The sequence below is a fragment of the Sarcophilus harrisii genome, chromosome 2, assembly GCF_902635505.1.
Source record: "Sarcophilus harrisii chromosome 2, mSarHar1.11, whole genome shotgun sequence".
Classification (NCBI taxonomy): domain Eukaryota; kingdom Metazoa; phylum Chordata; class Mammalia; order Dasyuromorphia; family Dasyuridae; genus Sarcophilus; species Sarcophilus harrisii.
The window spans coordinates 631,712,639-631,728,663 of record NC_045427.1 but is presented as its reverse complement, the minus strand read 5'-3'; the positions used below and the strand labels follow the sequence as shown (position 1 = coordinate 631,728,663).

General features: G+C 37.6%; 1 protein-coding gene across 5 annotated transcripts in view; it reads left to right on the top strand.

The window, feature by feature from the left end:
* The window catches only part of LINGO1 (leucine rich repeat and Ig domain containing 1), a 493,542-nt gene that overhangs the window by 257,116 nt on the left and 220,401 nt on the right, over positions 1-16,025 (top strand). The gene's annotated exons all lie outside the window — the stretch shown is intronic.

Below are 16,025 nucleotides of genomic sequence, written 5' to 3'. Positions count from 1 at the left end.
GACCTCAATGAATTAAAAATTGGGCCAGGTCTTAAAATATAAAATATAGGCTCTAGTGTTTTGATCAAGAAGTGATCTTATCGGTTCTCTTCTTCTGATAAAGACAATAACGATTCCTGCTCTCTCTTCCTTTATGATTCTTGTCCATCTCTTTCTTTTGATTCCTCATAGAGGAGACACCCAGAACTCTGAAAGCACCCCTCTGGTTCTTTAAATATTTTATGGGTACTACTACAACAGCTGAGCTGTCCATCTGTTATCCCTCACATCTGCTACATGACCAGAATTTTGCCTTTTCTGGTCATATCAGTTCTTGGTAATGTCTTTTACCTCACTCACTCCTTGCTCAGAAGTCATTACTGGTAATATGCTACAGCTTACTCATGCCCAACATGCATTTTTCCATTACTCTTTGGGTCACCAGAAATAATGAGCCTTCTGGGACTGTGACATTCCATGATTTGCAATCTCATAGCATCATTGAGAGAACATTAGTGTTAAAAACACGAACTTTTGCAGCAAGGAGTAGTTTAGGATCATGGAAAGTATTGCACAATTTCCCAAATGTGATCTAGGCTCTTCTCCTGGTAGTTTTAGGTCTAGGTTCTTTAATGCCTTTCCAGATATATAGACATATGAACTAACTCTGGGCTGCCTATCCAGTGGTATTCTACTACTTTTTTGTTTTCCCATTGTGCTAGCCTCATTTGAGTGCCACGGATCTCATTTGGGAGGTTCTGCAAGATAATGTTATTTACAAACTGAAGCATCTGGAGGACCACAGCAACCATAAGAAATCCCTCCTCCCTCTAGACTATGTGGAACAAGTGTCCCTGGCAAGCAACACTAATGATCATAAATCGCCATGATTTATATCTCACTCAAATTTAATAATCAGAAGATTCTCTAGGATATTGTACAAGTTATCTTGGTAGTCCATAGGTATCATGGAATCTTATATGGAAAAGAAGTAAAAGATAGTAGATTGAGAATGAGGGATCAATTTTCAGATGTGATTTGGTTTTCTTAAATATTTATGACAAGGGGAAGTATTATGAAAAAAACAGTTTATGGGGAACTGAGCTAAATAATAAAAAAAGATGATAATAAAACTTTTAAATAGTTTTCTTTGGGGAAAATGTTTTTTTTTCCTGCTAATATGTCATCAAAGATACCTTTGATTAAGCACTGACCAAATTCATAAGGATATTATAGAGATGAGAAAGTAGATGACTTTCCAAAGTTAATCCCCTCTTTACAATCATACTATTGATTGACAAATGTCAATCAGAGAATACTAGATGCCACAAAGTTTATTATTTATTGATTGTCTTTTTTAAAGTATTTGACTTGTCAGGTCAAAATGCCATTTTAAGCATTCTCCTTCAAAAGGTTTATCCCATGCAAATGTCAATCCAATCAAGTGTCACAAACCTAAATTAAATGCCTACTGTGAACTAGATAACACATGGATACGGAGGTTTCAAAGCTAAAATAGCTTGTATATAATGATCTTGGATCAAGTAGATGATACAGTAAATAGAGTCCCAGGCCTGGAGCCTGGACTGAGTTCAAATCCAGAATTAAACATTTCTTGGCTGTGTGACCTTAGGCATGTTACCTAACAAACCTTCTGCTTGTTTAAGTTTCCTCATCTGTAAAATGGGATAATAATAGCATATATCTTGTAGGATTATTGTGCAGATAAGGTAAGATTATATTTGTAAAGCACTTAGCACAGTGTGTCACACATAGGAAGCATTAAATAAATATTAACCACTACTGATAGGAGTAGTCATGTCATAATCATAGCCACAGCAGTAGTGGTGGTACCCAAATAATACAAAACAGCTTAAAAGATGGAACACCAAAGCTAACTTTGTTTGCTGATGCCCTTATTATGACCATGCAAGGCATAAAACAGGGAGATAAATGTACAACAAAGGCATCTATCATGGCCATGGAGAAGTTACAGCACAAGGGGCAAGTTAGAGGAATTCCCTACAGATGGGTTGGTTCTCAAAATATTGCAATGACCTGTTGCAAATGACCTTCTGCTACTTGAATCCAGTCTCTGACATTAGAGGACTCCCTAAATAGGATCCATAATCATTCATAAGATTTAAGTTTGACTTAACTATCCTCTCAGGAAAAATCAAGAGGAATGAAAAGTATGTTCTCTAGACAAAGATATGAAGTGGGGTGGACAACCCCCTAGAGCACATCCATTTATGTGTGTATAAATATATGGACAGGCCCTGGATATGAAATGTAGTAGGCCCAGAATTGTGTTTTCTAGACTGGATGGATATTGAGAAAGGACCTGATTTTGGAATGATTCTATACTTCCTGAAACCAAGTCCCATTTTTTAAACTCCAAATTTTTCTAGTATTGTTTATGAGTCTAAGTCACAAAATACCATATCTAGTACCATGTAAAAGCAATCATTGGACAATAGAGAGGCACCTCATGAGTATAAGCAGATTATAAATGATGAATTACCAAGAGAAATTACAAAAGATGTCCTTGTAGAGCATAGGAGCAGAATAAAGGATGAGCCAATCAGGGGTGAGGTTGAGTTATAATCAATGACCAGTCTTCATGCTTCATTAATAATCGTGTGATGTTGGAATAACACGAAGAAGGCCTCAAGCACATTGGACAGAATGCCAGAGGTGATTTTGTAGTAATACATGTATGTAACTCAAATAAGACAAGAGAAGCAATTCCCATCTTTTGAGATAATGCTCATATCAATGAGGCAATATATTCATATGAATATATGGAAAGATATTGGAAAGAAAGTATAAGCTGCTACTTGCTATTCTTAGGGGACAAGTTTTTGTCATTTTCTTCTTTGGAGAGAGTTTGAAGATGCCATCTATGGTAGTTCTCATTCTTTAAGATACTTCTCCCTTTTAAGATAGTTTTAAGTTTTTCCCTGGGTGCCTTTAAATTTGTATCATGTATAGCACAGCAATTTTTTTAACCTCAGGATCAGACATCAGTCATTTATCCAGATTTGACCTTTATATATATATATATATATATATATATACACACACACACTACTGACATCTCATAGAGTTACTGAGGTGACAGAACCCCAATTCCATAGTTTTACTATCATTATTATTAAGCATAAATCACCAGAGAAATGCTAGATCTGTCCCATTTCACAGTTATATGCTGTCTCTCCCTACCCCCACTCCACACTTCAGTTTCATCTACAGATGCTATTGGAATAATTTTCTCACGCAGGATTTCACACCAAGTTCTCTTCAGGCTTGTTTTCCTCTCAACTGCTTTTTACTGTTTTCCATAATCTTCCATCATCTTTCTCTGTAAGGTTTTGCAAATGAGCTTATACACTATACACTAAGACTGCACTATGCCCTTGGTTGCCATATGTCTCTACTTGGCAAAGAGATCACCTTTGCTGAGCTAGATAATTTCTTGGCTCTTTTGGCCTTCTTCTCTTGGCACCTTCTTTACCCACACTAAACTTTTCTAAGAAACGATGACAGAATCAATGTCTTTGCTTTTGTCCATTTCCTATTTTTCAGAATTAACATAATGTTTAAACATAGCACAATAGATTTTTCTGTATTTGAAGACAGTTTCTTCTCATCTTTATCATATCTTCTAATTTGGTATTGATTTTGACCTTTGTTTTACCTAGTCTGTGATCTGACTACACTCAGACAGAAAATTCTGAAATGACTCTCTTATCAGTAACCAATTATTTTCTGTCTGTTAAAATGTACTTCATTTCATTTTTATGATATAGATTGGTGTAACTAAAAGTATTTGTGATTTGAAAATCTACAAGCCTTTGGACTGTTCCCTTCCTTTTACTGTATGTTTTCCATCATAGTTTACTCTTTCCTTATCTTACCTACATTCATATGAAGTCAACTGGGTGTAAAGGCAAATATAGACCCCTTTTCAAAATTGTTGCTAATTCTTCAAAGAATTGTCTCTGACTTCATTTTCTGTAGCACATTCATACTTTAGTTGCAATCATCATGATAGTCTCTTCCCCATGAAAAGAGGTGTATCTAACTTTTCCAGGTCCTTTGTTTTTCTGAGGCAAACCCATGACTCATTTTTCCCTTTCTCTGCAATGTCTTTATGACTTCTGACTTCATTTAGAGTAAGAATTACAAGGCCATCTCACCTAGTGGAGAGGGCAATGGACTTGGAGCAAGTAAGATCTTTCTGTGTGACATATAACCTCTCTTTGACAAAGTTTCTTTATTATAAAATTCTATTAGTTACCTCACTGGGTTCAAATGATAAGGTTTAAATGATCAAATGAGATGTTTAAAGTATGCTATTGATCTCAAAGTACTATCTTATGTTATAATAACAATTATTATTATGTCAGTTGCTTAGCCACTCATTTATCGTTAGACAAAAATCTCACATTAGAGTTCTAACAGTTATTTTTGAATTCATTGATGGTCTAAAATGCACTGTGCAAATGGAACTAGACTTCACAGGACTGAAATTCTTTTATATTTTTATTTGTTGCATTGATAATAGTGCTTTAAATGTAGTCCTACTTCCAAGCTTTCTAATTAGCAGTCAATTACACTGGTCAGTCTATGCCTAGAACTAGCGTTGAAGATTTCTAACTGTTGGAACTCACACTGCATAAATCAGAATTGCTTCCATGCTGCTGACAATAAGGCATCAGAGCAGGTCTCTTGTGACAGAGAAGGACACAAGGAGAAAGATTTAACCAAAAAGTTCTCACCCTTATACATCATTGGCCTGAAGCTAATGCCATTTAATAGATATAAGCATAAAGTCTCAACAAAGATTCAAAAATTTAACTTCACAAATATAAGATAGGGCATTGCTAGAAAGCAATTAGTACGAAAAATATTGGAAAGCTATATATGATACAAGAATAATACATGAACACCAACAATGTGAAGGGGAACTTACATCATATTGAGAGAGGCCCAATATCCAGGACCAGGGATGTGACAGTACCATGGATTTTGCCTGGTTAGATGATATCTAAAGGATTCCTTTCAGTTCTGTGTATGATATTTTAGGAAGCACATTCATTGTACCACCACCTCTTATTTTTCCTTGACTATAAAATCACTACCCTCTACATAATATTCCACCTACTAGTGCCCCCTCACCCCACAAAATACTGTGAATTTGTTTCTTATGTACTTAGATGTGCATGTTGTCTCTGCCAGCTGAATGTAATCTCCTTAGGACAAGGTTTTGTCTTTGTATCCAGTACCTGCCACAATGCCTGGCCCATGTAGGCACTTACTGATTGCTTGTTTGTTAATTGGTTGATTGTGGGCTAATACCTAGATGAAAATTATTCAAAGAAACCAGAAGTTTTTAGTCTGAAGAAAAAATTTTCAGAGAAAATTAGGAAACAAGTTCTCTTCAAAAATATTAATGGCTGTTCAATGGAAGAGGGATTGGCCTTCCATTTTATCCCATTTGGCCTTGATGGAAGGAAGGACCTAAGCATTTATTAAGCACCTATTATGTACTAGGCACTTTGTTAAGCATTTTACAAATATTATTTCCTTTGATTCTTAAAACAACTCTGGGAGGTAGGCACTATTACTGTCCCTACTTTATTGTTGAGGATACTAAGGCAAACAGAAATTAAGTGTCTTTCCAAGTATAAAAAATTAGTATGTGATTCAATCCTAAGACCGGATTTGTACTCAAGTCTTCCTGACTCAAGGTCCAATGCTCTATCTAGTATACCACCTAACTGTGTAGTAAAAAAGAATTCTCTAATAATTAGAACTCTACAAAATGTTTTTTTTTCTTTCCCTCTCTTTCTTTTCTTTTCTTTTTACCAGTTGCATTTAACTTTCATTTTAAAAAATTGAGTTCTAAATTTTTTCCTTCTCCTTCTCTTCCCATCTTTGAGGAGACAAGCAATTTGATATAGATCATAAGGTGTAGTCATGCAAAACATTTTCATACCAATCAAAAGCAAAAGAAAACACACACACACACACACACACACACACACACACACATACACACACTCACACCAAAGAACAAAGAAAGTAAAGAAAGTATATTTCTATTTCTATCTAGACTTCATCAATTCTTTCTCTGGAGGCAGATATCAATTTTCATTATAAGTCCTTTGGAATTTTCTTAAACCATTGTATTGCTGAGAATAACTGAGATGCATAGGTGTTCATTGTGCAATGTTGCTGTTACTGTGTATGATCTTCTCTTGTTTCTGCTTATTTCACTCTACATCTGCTTATATGGCTTTCCAGGATTTTCTGAAACTTTCCAGCTCAACCATTTCTTATAGCACAATAGTATTCCAACACAATCATAAGGCACAACTTGTTCAGCCATTCCCCAATTGATGGACAGTCCTTGAATTTCTAATTCTTTGCCGTCACAAAAAGAGCTGTTATAAATATTTCTATACATATAGATTCTTTTCCTTTTTCTTTGCTCTCTCTGTTACAGACCTAGCAGTGGTATTGCTGGATCAAAGGCTATGCACAGTTTTATAATCCTTTGGGCAGAGTTCTAAATGGCTATCCAGAATGATTGGATCAGTTCACAACTCCACCAACAGTTATGCAAAAGTTTTAAGCAATGGCTAGATGGCCTCTTGTCAGGTATATTTTAGAGATTCTATTTGTTCAGGTTCAGGTTGGCACATATGACCTCTGAGAACTTGTGATTCTGTGACTGTTATCATCATCATCACCATGTATAAAACATTTCTTGAGCATCTATCATGAAAGTTCTCTGCTTGAGGTTCTGGATGAATAAGCTGAATAAAAATCAACATCCTCTGCCCTAGGGACAACCCATCCCATCTAGCTGAGGAAATAAGACACATAAAAAAGATGATTTACAATAGGAGGCAGTGTGAAATTGATAGTCAAATGAGCAAATGCCAGGAGCAGGAAGCACAGAGAAGGAAATGGTCACCCCCGGCTGGGGCGACAAGACAATGATTAAGGTAGATTTAGATGGACTGAGAGGAAGGAGAAGAATATCCTAGAGAAGAGATGCATGGAGGTGGAAATAAACATTGTGGGCTGAATGCAGAGGGCAATGAAGCAGCCAATCTAGACACAACAGAGGGTTTATGTGTACATTCAACATTTATCAGGGACCTTCTCTACACAAGGCACTATATTCTAGCCACTAGAAAACACTCCAGTGCTCAAAGGAGACAGTGATCTCATCAGCACAGGTATTCCCCACAAATAATTTAGAGTCTATCCAGGCATCCATCCAGTGGCACTTTTGTGTATGTCCTCCAGCCAATATCCTGAGGGCCTCACTCAAGTTATCCTGACATCCTAAAGGTGCTAATGGAATAGGCCAGCTATCTATTGATTATCCTTTACTTTTATTATGTGACTAATCCATCTTCTTTTTTAATGTTGTTGTTTAGTCGTTTCAGTTATTTGACTCGGAGTGACCGCATTTGGGGGTTTTCTTGGCAAAGACACTGGAGTTTGCCATTTCTCTCTCCAGCACATTTTACAGATGAGGAAATAAGGCAAATGGGGTTAAGTGACTTGCTCAGGGTCACACAATTAGTGTCTTAGGCCAGATTTGAACTCATAAAGATAAGTCTTCCTGATTTCAAGCCCAGTTCTTCATCCACTATGTCATCTTGAAGCATATTTTATGATACTTCTGCATAATTCCTAATTATCAGCATATTATAGGCTTGTGATTTCTACCATGTGCCCCCTCAATGGTGCTGGATAAACAAAGAAATGATTGGAAAAACCCCTACCTTCAAGGGCCATTTAATCTACTAGGAGACATAATGCACATAAACAGATAAGTTTAAAACAAAGGCAGGGAAAGGTTGGGACAAAGGCAAAATCCAGACAAAATATTCTTATAATTTTTGAAAGATTAAATTCAGTTGGGGTTGAGGGAGGGGTGGAGTCAGATTTCTTGCTTTGAATGTACTCACTCCCTACTTCTGCCTCTCAGGTGTTCTAACTTCCTTTATAACTCAACTCATGTGTTGCCTCTAGGAAGAAGCCTTCTCTGGTCCCCTTGTTGATTGCTCTCTTTCTCTTCTCAAATATATATTTGTTTGTGTGTATATTATGCATGTGTGTATGTATGTGTATATACATATATATGCCTATGTAATATATATACATATATATATATATATATATATATATATATATATATATATATACACACATATATAGTCCTCCCATCCTCAGTTAATAGAAACTTGTGGGGAGGGGGTCATTTGAATATCCTGCATCTAGAGACCAGGCCCACTGTCCATTTCCAGGCTATACTTAACTGATCATTAAGGTGGTTTAAGGAAGGGAGATTCTATTTCAGAATAGTGGGCTTGTTTTCAAATCCTGGCATTTCTTTGCTTGCTATTCATACGAGCATGGGCAAATCACTATTTCTGAGTCTCATTTTTTTCACTAGTCAAAATGAGGTTTTAGAGGACCTCTGTATCCTTTCTTTTGTACAGGATCTAGGTACCTGCACCCTTCTCTACAACCCAAAATATAGAGAGATCACTGTGAGGGAGAGGAGAGAGCACTAGCTTTGGAATCAGAGGATTGAAATGCTACCTCTTGCCACTTACTAGCTGGGAGAGGCTTCTGCTTTGACTTTCAATTTTTCTCTGCATAAAATGAGAGCATTGGACTACCTGACCTCTCAGGGTTTTTCCCCCACTCTAAATCTCTGTTCTGTGAAGTGAATTCAACTGTGTGAAGTAAAGGGCTAAAGAAATTGTGATCGTCACAACTAGGGAAGGGTTCTAGGAAGAAGTAGCTTTTCATCTGGACTTTGAAAAAGCCAGAGAAGGAAGAATTCCTAATTAGGCAGACAGCAGTTTAGAACTCCCCATCTTGGCTGAAGGATAAGAGAATGGGGAATAAGATGCTCTCAGGAAGGAAGCTGGTAAGGAACCTTGAATGCCAAGGTCAAGTCCTCAGATTTTGACAAAAAGACATAGGGAGCTACTGAAGGGTTTTGAGCAGAAGAAGGTCACAAGAGATCAATGGACTTGGAAGTTTAGCTTTTCCACTAGTAGAGGCTGAGTCACATTCTGCCTCCTCCCAGAGATTGTTGTGGGGTGACAGCACCTTCTGAAGTTGTTCTCAGTTCACAAAAACCCGGGAGGATCAAGTATAATTCTTGAGGTGTTTGTTCTTTCAGATTGCTGGTAGAAAGGTGCTGCAGAAATCCAAGGTGTTCCACAAAGAGGAGTTTCAATGGGGCTTTGATTTACAGAACCAGACTTTGGGCACAAACGGTAATCATCAGGCAGAGACAGACAGCGGCTCAGTGAAACCTATTAGTGTAAACCTCATTAATCAGATGTCTCCTTATTCAAAGATGCAGGTAATTAGAGGCTGTGCTTTGCCCCAACCAGCTCGGTGCCCTATTGTTCTAGGCGACAAACACTGGACAGGCTGCACCAGGTTACTTCAAAGTCTACTTTTCCCCCCATCCCTTTTGTTTCTCGTTAATGAGCATGTACATCTCACATGCTCATCATCTGTCAGAGCTGGAGAAACCTTAAGAGGATAGAATGTCAGAGCTTGGAGAGATCTTAGGACAAACAATGGCAGAGCTGGGAGAGGTCTTAGAACAGAAAATATATGTCAGGGCAGGAAGGGACCTTAGAGGTTAGAATGTCGAAGCTAGGAGAGATCACAAAATAGAATGACAGAACTGGGAGGAGCTTTAGAATACAAGATCTCATATCTTGGAAGGACCTTAAAACACAGGATGTGAGAACTAGAAGGGATCATGGGACATAGAATATAAAATGTCAGAATTTGAAGAGGTTCTAAAACCTAGAATGTCAGAGTTGGGAGGGACATAAGGCACAGAATGTCAGAGGGATCTTAGATCTTAAAACAGAATATGGAGTGTCAAAGCTATATGGGACCTTAGAGGATGATATGCAAGAACTGGGAGTCACTTTAGAACATAAGATGTCATGCCTGGAGGATCTTTAAAATAAAGAATATCAGAACTGAAAGGGGCCTTAAGATATAGAACATAGAATGTCAGAGCAGGGAGGGATCTTAGATCATAAGATATCATAAATTGGAGGGATCAGGGATATAGGATAACAGTGGAGCAACTTTTCAATTTTTCAACATTTAAAAAAAAGTCATTCTCAACTTGATAAATATCAGTAATGAATATTTCCAAATACAAAGAATAAAGGGAAAAATTAAACATGAAACCATAAATCTCCATCACATAAGTTTGTTTTTAAGGTATAAAATAAATTTAGTATGTTAGTTCCAAAGTTGTCCCATTTGTTTATCCGTGTGTTACTGCTATTTCTCCATAAACCCCCTTCTGTTCTCTTTTGGGCATTTTAAAATGCTTTGTTGATGTTATTCTTTTCTTTTATTATTTAACACCCTATCTTCAATTAAAAAAAAAAAAACTAAAATTCAATTTCCTTTTAACAAATAAACATAGTCAAGTCAACTTGACTAAGTCAAGTCACACATTGACTACACCTAGAAATGTATTTCTAATTCTCCACCTGTAACCTCTTGTGGAAAGGCAGGAAGCATGCTTTGTTAATGGCCCTCGGTAATCATGGTTGGTCATTGTATTCCTATAGCTCTCAAATCTTTCAGTTTTTCTTGATATGCAGTCATTGTATAACTTGTTTTTCTACTTCTGTTCATTCTACTCTGCATAAGTTCATACAAGTCTTTTAAGATTTCTTTGAATCTATTCCCTTTCTTCTTTCATATGGTACAATAATATTCCATCATATTCTCATATCATAGGTTGTTTTTGTAAAGCCATTTCACAGTTGATGGATACTGCCTAAGTTTCCAGCTCTTTACTACAATAGAAAGCTCTGCTAAGAGAATGTTGTGTGTTTGCCTCCTATTTTTAGATCTAGAATGGAAAGGAATTTTAAAAGTTACCTAATCAAGAAGCTGTTTGGGAGAAGGGGAGTGTCTCCAGAATGTCCATAAATATGCCCAGAGTACTCTGGAGGAGTCAAGTGGGTGCACATTTCTTACACTGAGTGAAAGCAAACTAAACTGAGACATTGTCAGTCAATGGCCTGTACTCATTTTCATGAATCCCAGGAAGTTATGGCGGGCAATCAATCTCCCCATCTTCTAAGCAGAATAAGCTTTGTTGTAGCTAAAGAAAATGGTGTTTCTCATATAGGACCCTCCCCACATCTTTACCATTTTCTGCTCCAGAGTCAGACTGCTGTAAATTATAGTCAAGAATTTATCTCTGCTATTTACTAACTGTGGAATTATAGGCAATTCTCTTCACTTTCATGAGCCTCAATTTCCCCATCTGTACAATAAGGATAATAACATCCATAATATCTATCACCCCAGGGCTGTTGTGATGTTCCATTGAGTTACTCATAGGAAATTTTTTGCAAACTTTAAGTCACTATAAAATTGACAGCTATTATTAAGAATGCCAGTCAAAATTCTACCTCCTCAATGAAGTCTTTCCTGGTCACTCCATCCTTCTATTTTTCACATGAGGAGACAAGGGTTTAGAGGAATTATGTCTTGGCCAAGGTCACACAGCTACTCTGACTTAGACAGGATTTTAACTGGTTATCTGACTCCAAATCTACTGTTCTTTCCATTATACCCCACTGCCTTTTTTCTTTCTCCTCTGAAATCCTGAAAAAAAAATACAGTCTCATCAAAAAGTTACCTATAAATTTATATGGATGTGGAAAGAATATTGCCCCAAGAACCAAGAAAATGAACACCAAGTCCTAGCCCCATCAGGTCTTCAGTTAGTGAATTTGGACAAATCATCTCCCGTCTCAGACTCAGTTCCCTCCCGAGTGAAATTAGAAGGTTGGATTCAATATCTTGAAAGTTCCTTTCGGATCTAAAAATCCTATGAGTTTATAAAACATCTCTGGTTTCAGGGAAATCATTGCCCTCACTAGGCAACCCATCCTAGGGCTAGCCAGCTTGCAATCATTGGCAAATCTCCCTTTGTATCATCAGCTTCAATCTACCTCTACATAACTTTCACCCATTGATAATAGTTCACTGTCTGTTATCCTTTACCTACCAGAACATGGATACTATAACCCTCTGTGAATCACAGAAAAGGTTCAAAAAAGAACTTATTATCTTTTCTCTTAAATCCTCCCTACTTTTGGATTTCCTAATTGTATTTAAAAGCTTTAATTTTCTCTCCAAACCACTTAGATCTATCATTTTCCACTCCTAACTCACTTTCACTTCATTCAATCTGTCACCGAGTCCTATCCATTTTATTTTCACATATCTTAATTATGCCCCCTTCTCTCCTCTGACATTACTCCCACCCTGCTGCAGGCCCTCTTCACTTACCTCAAGTTTGGACTATTACAATAGCCTTTTGATGGAGCTCCTGCCTAAGTTTTCCCCTACTCCAGTAAATACTCCTCTCAGCTATCAAAAGAACCATCCTCAAACTCATGTTACTCCTTTCCTACATTCAATAAACTCTAGTGACTCCTATCACCTCCAAGACCACATATAATATCTTCAGTTTGGTACCAAAGGTCTTAAAAACCTGGTCCCCATCTACCTTTCTAGCCTTCTTATACCTTATTCCCTTTCCCCACCCCACCATGTACTCTCTCATCCAATGACTCTGACTCCCTTCATCTTTCTAGAACAAGACACTATCTCCAGTTCCAGGAATCTTCACAGACTGTTCCTCATATCTGGAAATCCCTCCTTCCTCATCCTCACTCATCATTTTTCTGGTTGTTTCAAGTTCTAGCTAAACCCCACCTTCTACAAGAAGTCTTTTTTTAATACTAGTATTTTTCCTTTGTTGATTTTTCTCCAATTTACTCTGTACAGTCATTTTCATGCCATGCCCTCCTCTAGACTGTGAGCCCTTGAGATCTGGGGATGTTTTTTGACTTTTTTAATACCCCCACATAGTGTGCACTTAATAAATGTGTATTGGGTGACTGCTCCCTTTTTGGTGTGATAACCCTTCTTACAGTTGGAGGCAGCATCCAATCTCCCCCAAATCATATTTTCACCAGGTAAAGCATCCTCATTTTTCTCAGCTATTTCTCAGATGACCTGGTTTCCAAATCCTTTTCTTCCTGGCCACCCTCCTCTCTTTCCTCGGCATGAATACTTGTCATCAGCAGCACTGGAGAAACTTTTTGGTTGCCCCTGCCTCTTTATTCTTTCTCCCTCTTTGAAGGGGCCATTTTGGCTTGTGTGCTCTCTGAACTGGCCTATGATTCACAAAAACTCCTATCTCCCCACTCCAGGATGCAGGCTGGATCCCACCAATTACCAGCTGCCTTGATGTATAACACTGTAAAACCCTTAACCTCATTATAGGGAATTTCTTTTGAATGGCCTTTAAAAACCATCTCATTACACAGGAAGAGCTGTAATTACCTTTAGCGAGATGGAGATACTGCGCAGGTGGGAGTGTTGAGGCCATCAAAACAGCAGTGGAGATGGTTTGCTCCAGTTGCTTTCATAAGAAGACAAAAAGCCCCTTACCCCCTCCTTTTCTACCCTGACCCCAGCCTTCCCTAGCCTCCTCCTGGAGGTTAGGTGTATTTTCACTGGATTTCCCAAAGTGGAAGTTAGTTCCCTTTGCCCTACTCTTTCCTTGCTCCTTTCCCAGCCCAAGAGTTCAGAGGGAGAGTGGATCAAAAGGCAAGAACAAAAGGGAGACAGAACTCCTAAACAGCTGCTCAATAGGGGCATAGAACTAGGAAAACAAAGTTTATTCTCTGATCTTTCCATTTTTCCCATTCAGTTATCTCACAACCTAAATTGAACCCCTAAGGGGCTCAATGATGTGGAAAAAAGATATAAGGAGGCAATATGGTGTTGCAAAAAGAACATTAAATTTTGAAGCTAAGGGACCTGGGTTCAAATCTCAGGTCAGGTACATCTTTCCTGTGTAATCTTGGTTGAATTACTTCCTTCTCTGGGCCTCAATTTTCTGATTATAAAAATATCAAATGGGACCATATCTTATGTCCTTTTGGTGCTAGATCTAAAGGAAGCAGTCATTACCTTTGATTGAATTCAATAAATATCTCTCCTAGATGTACCGTGTACAAGGGCACTATTGTTTGGGTTAAATAAGAACACCCAATCATGACATAAATCTGACTGTAGCCATTTTTAGTTAGTGTATGGCACCATAGAAAACCAAAGGAGAAATCCCTATTGGGGAGCTCAGGAAGGACTGCATGGAGAATGCTGAACCTGGGCTAGACCTTGGAAGGTAAGAAGGATTCCAACAGGGCAAGGAAACAAATGTGTCAGAAAGAAATGGTCTCCTTTCGGTTCTTGGTCAAGTTTTCTAAATTTTTAGGCCAACCAATGTGGGAACACGATGGATGCCTCAGAAGGTAGCATGTCAAACTTCCTGCCTCCATATGTCCAACTCTACCTCGAATTCAGCTCTGCTACAAGAGTTGACAGAAGACTTGCCTGTTCCTTTCATCTGCAATCTTTTCTCTTCACACTTCTCAGGGTAAAGGCACTTTGCCCCAATAGCCAATGTGAAACCTAGAAGAAAAGAGTTTGGAGATTATTGAGTTCAACTACTCCGTTTGACAAAGGATGATGGGATCTCATATCCAGAAGGTTTCTAGAATTTGTCTAGTTGTACTCTACACATGAACTCCCTCTGTAGCTCCCTGAATCCTCACAGGCCCATCTAGTCTCTGTTTGGTGAACTTTAGAGAAGAAGGACCTACCAGCTCTAGAGGCAGACTCTTTTACTCTAGTTTTTGAGAAATTTGAGGAGAGCCTCTATTCCTCTGCCCCCTTAAGAATACAGATGATGAAATACCTTATAGGTCATCTAGTCTAACTTCCTCACTTTAAAGTGGAAAAAATTAAAACCAAGCCAAGAGATTTGTCCAAAGTCACATAGGTAGTAAGTGACAGAGTTCAAACTCTGGCTCTCAAAAGTTCAGTGCTTCGCCCATTGCTCTGTGCTTCTACAATCTGTCTTGCTATACAAGCTATAGCAAGACTATAGCTTGCTGTTATCATTAGCACTTAGCACAGCACTTGGAGCATAGTAGGTGTTTAATAAATGTTTGTTGATTGATTGTTCCAAGTTATTCACTGAAGACAAATAAGGCAGGTCAAATCCCTCTTCATGATGGCCTCTCAAGGTCCTCTCTCAAATGCATAGTAAATGCATATTTACTTTTTGTTTTTTAAAAAAAGACCCATTCCTCATTGATAAATGATTAAAAGATATGAACTACACACAAAGAACTATAAAACCATGCATATTCTTTGACTTCACAATATCACTGCTAGGCATGTATCCCAAAAGAAATTTTAGGAAAAGGACCTAGATATACAAAATATTTATAGCAGTTCTTTTCTCAGGCAAAGAATTGGAAATTAAGGGGATGCCCATCAATTTGGGAGTGGCTGAATATAATGGAATACTATTATTCTATAAGAAATGATGAGCAGGAATGCTCTCAGGAAAAACCTGGAAAGTCTTCCATGAGCTCGTGCACAGTCAAATGTACTGGGTACAAAGTAATAGTAATGCTATGGGATGATCAACTGTGAATGACTGCTATTTTCAGCAATACAATGATCCAAGACTATTCTGAAGGGCTTATGATGAAAAATGCTGTCCATACCCAGAGAAAGAACTGATTGTGTCTGAATACATATTAAAACATACTTTTTTTAAACTTTATCTTTTTGAATGGTTTTTTGGGGGGTAAATATATTTTTTTTGCAATATAACTTTTATATAAATGTATTGCATAACTTCACATGTGCCTTCTCAATGGTGAAGGGAGAAAGGAGGGAGAGAACCTGGAAAGTTCAAAGTTTTAAAAACATATACAAAATGTTTTTTATATAACTGGGAAAAAATATTAAATAAAAAATGCCTTTCAGTCCATCCAATCAACACTTGTTAAGTACCTACTATATACCAAATGTACTAAGCATTGGGGAGGCAATTAATTTCTTTT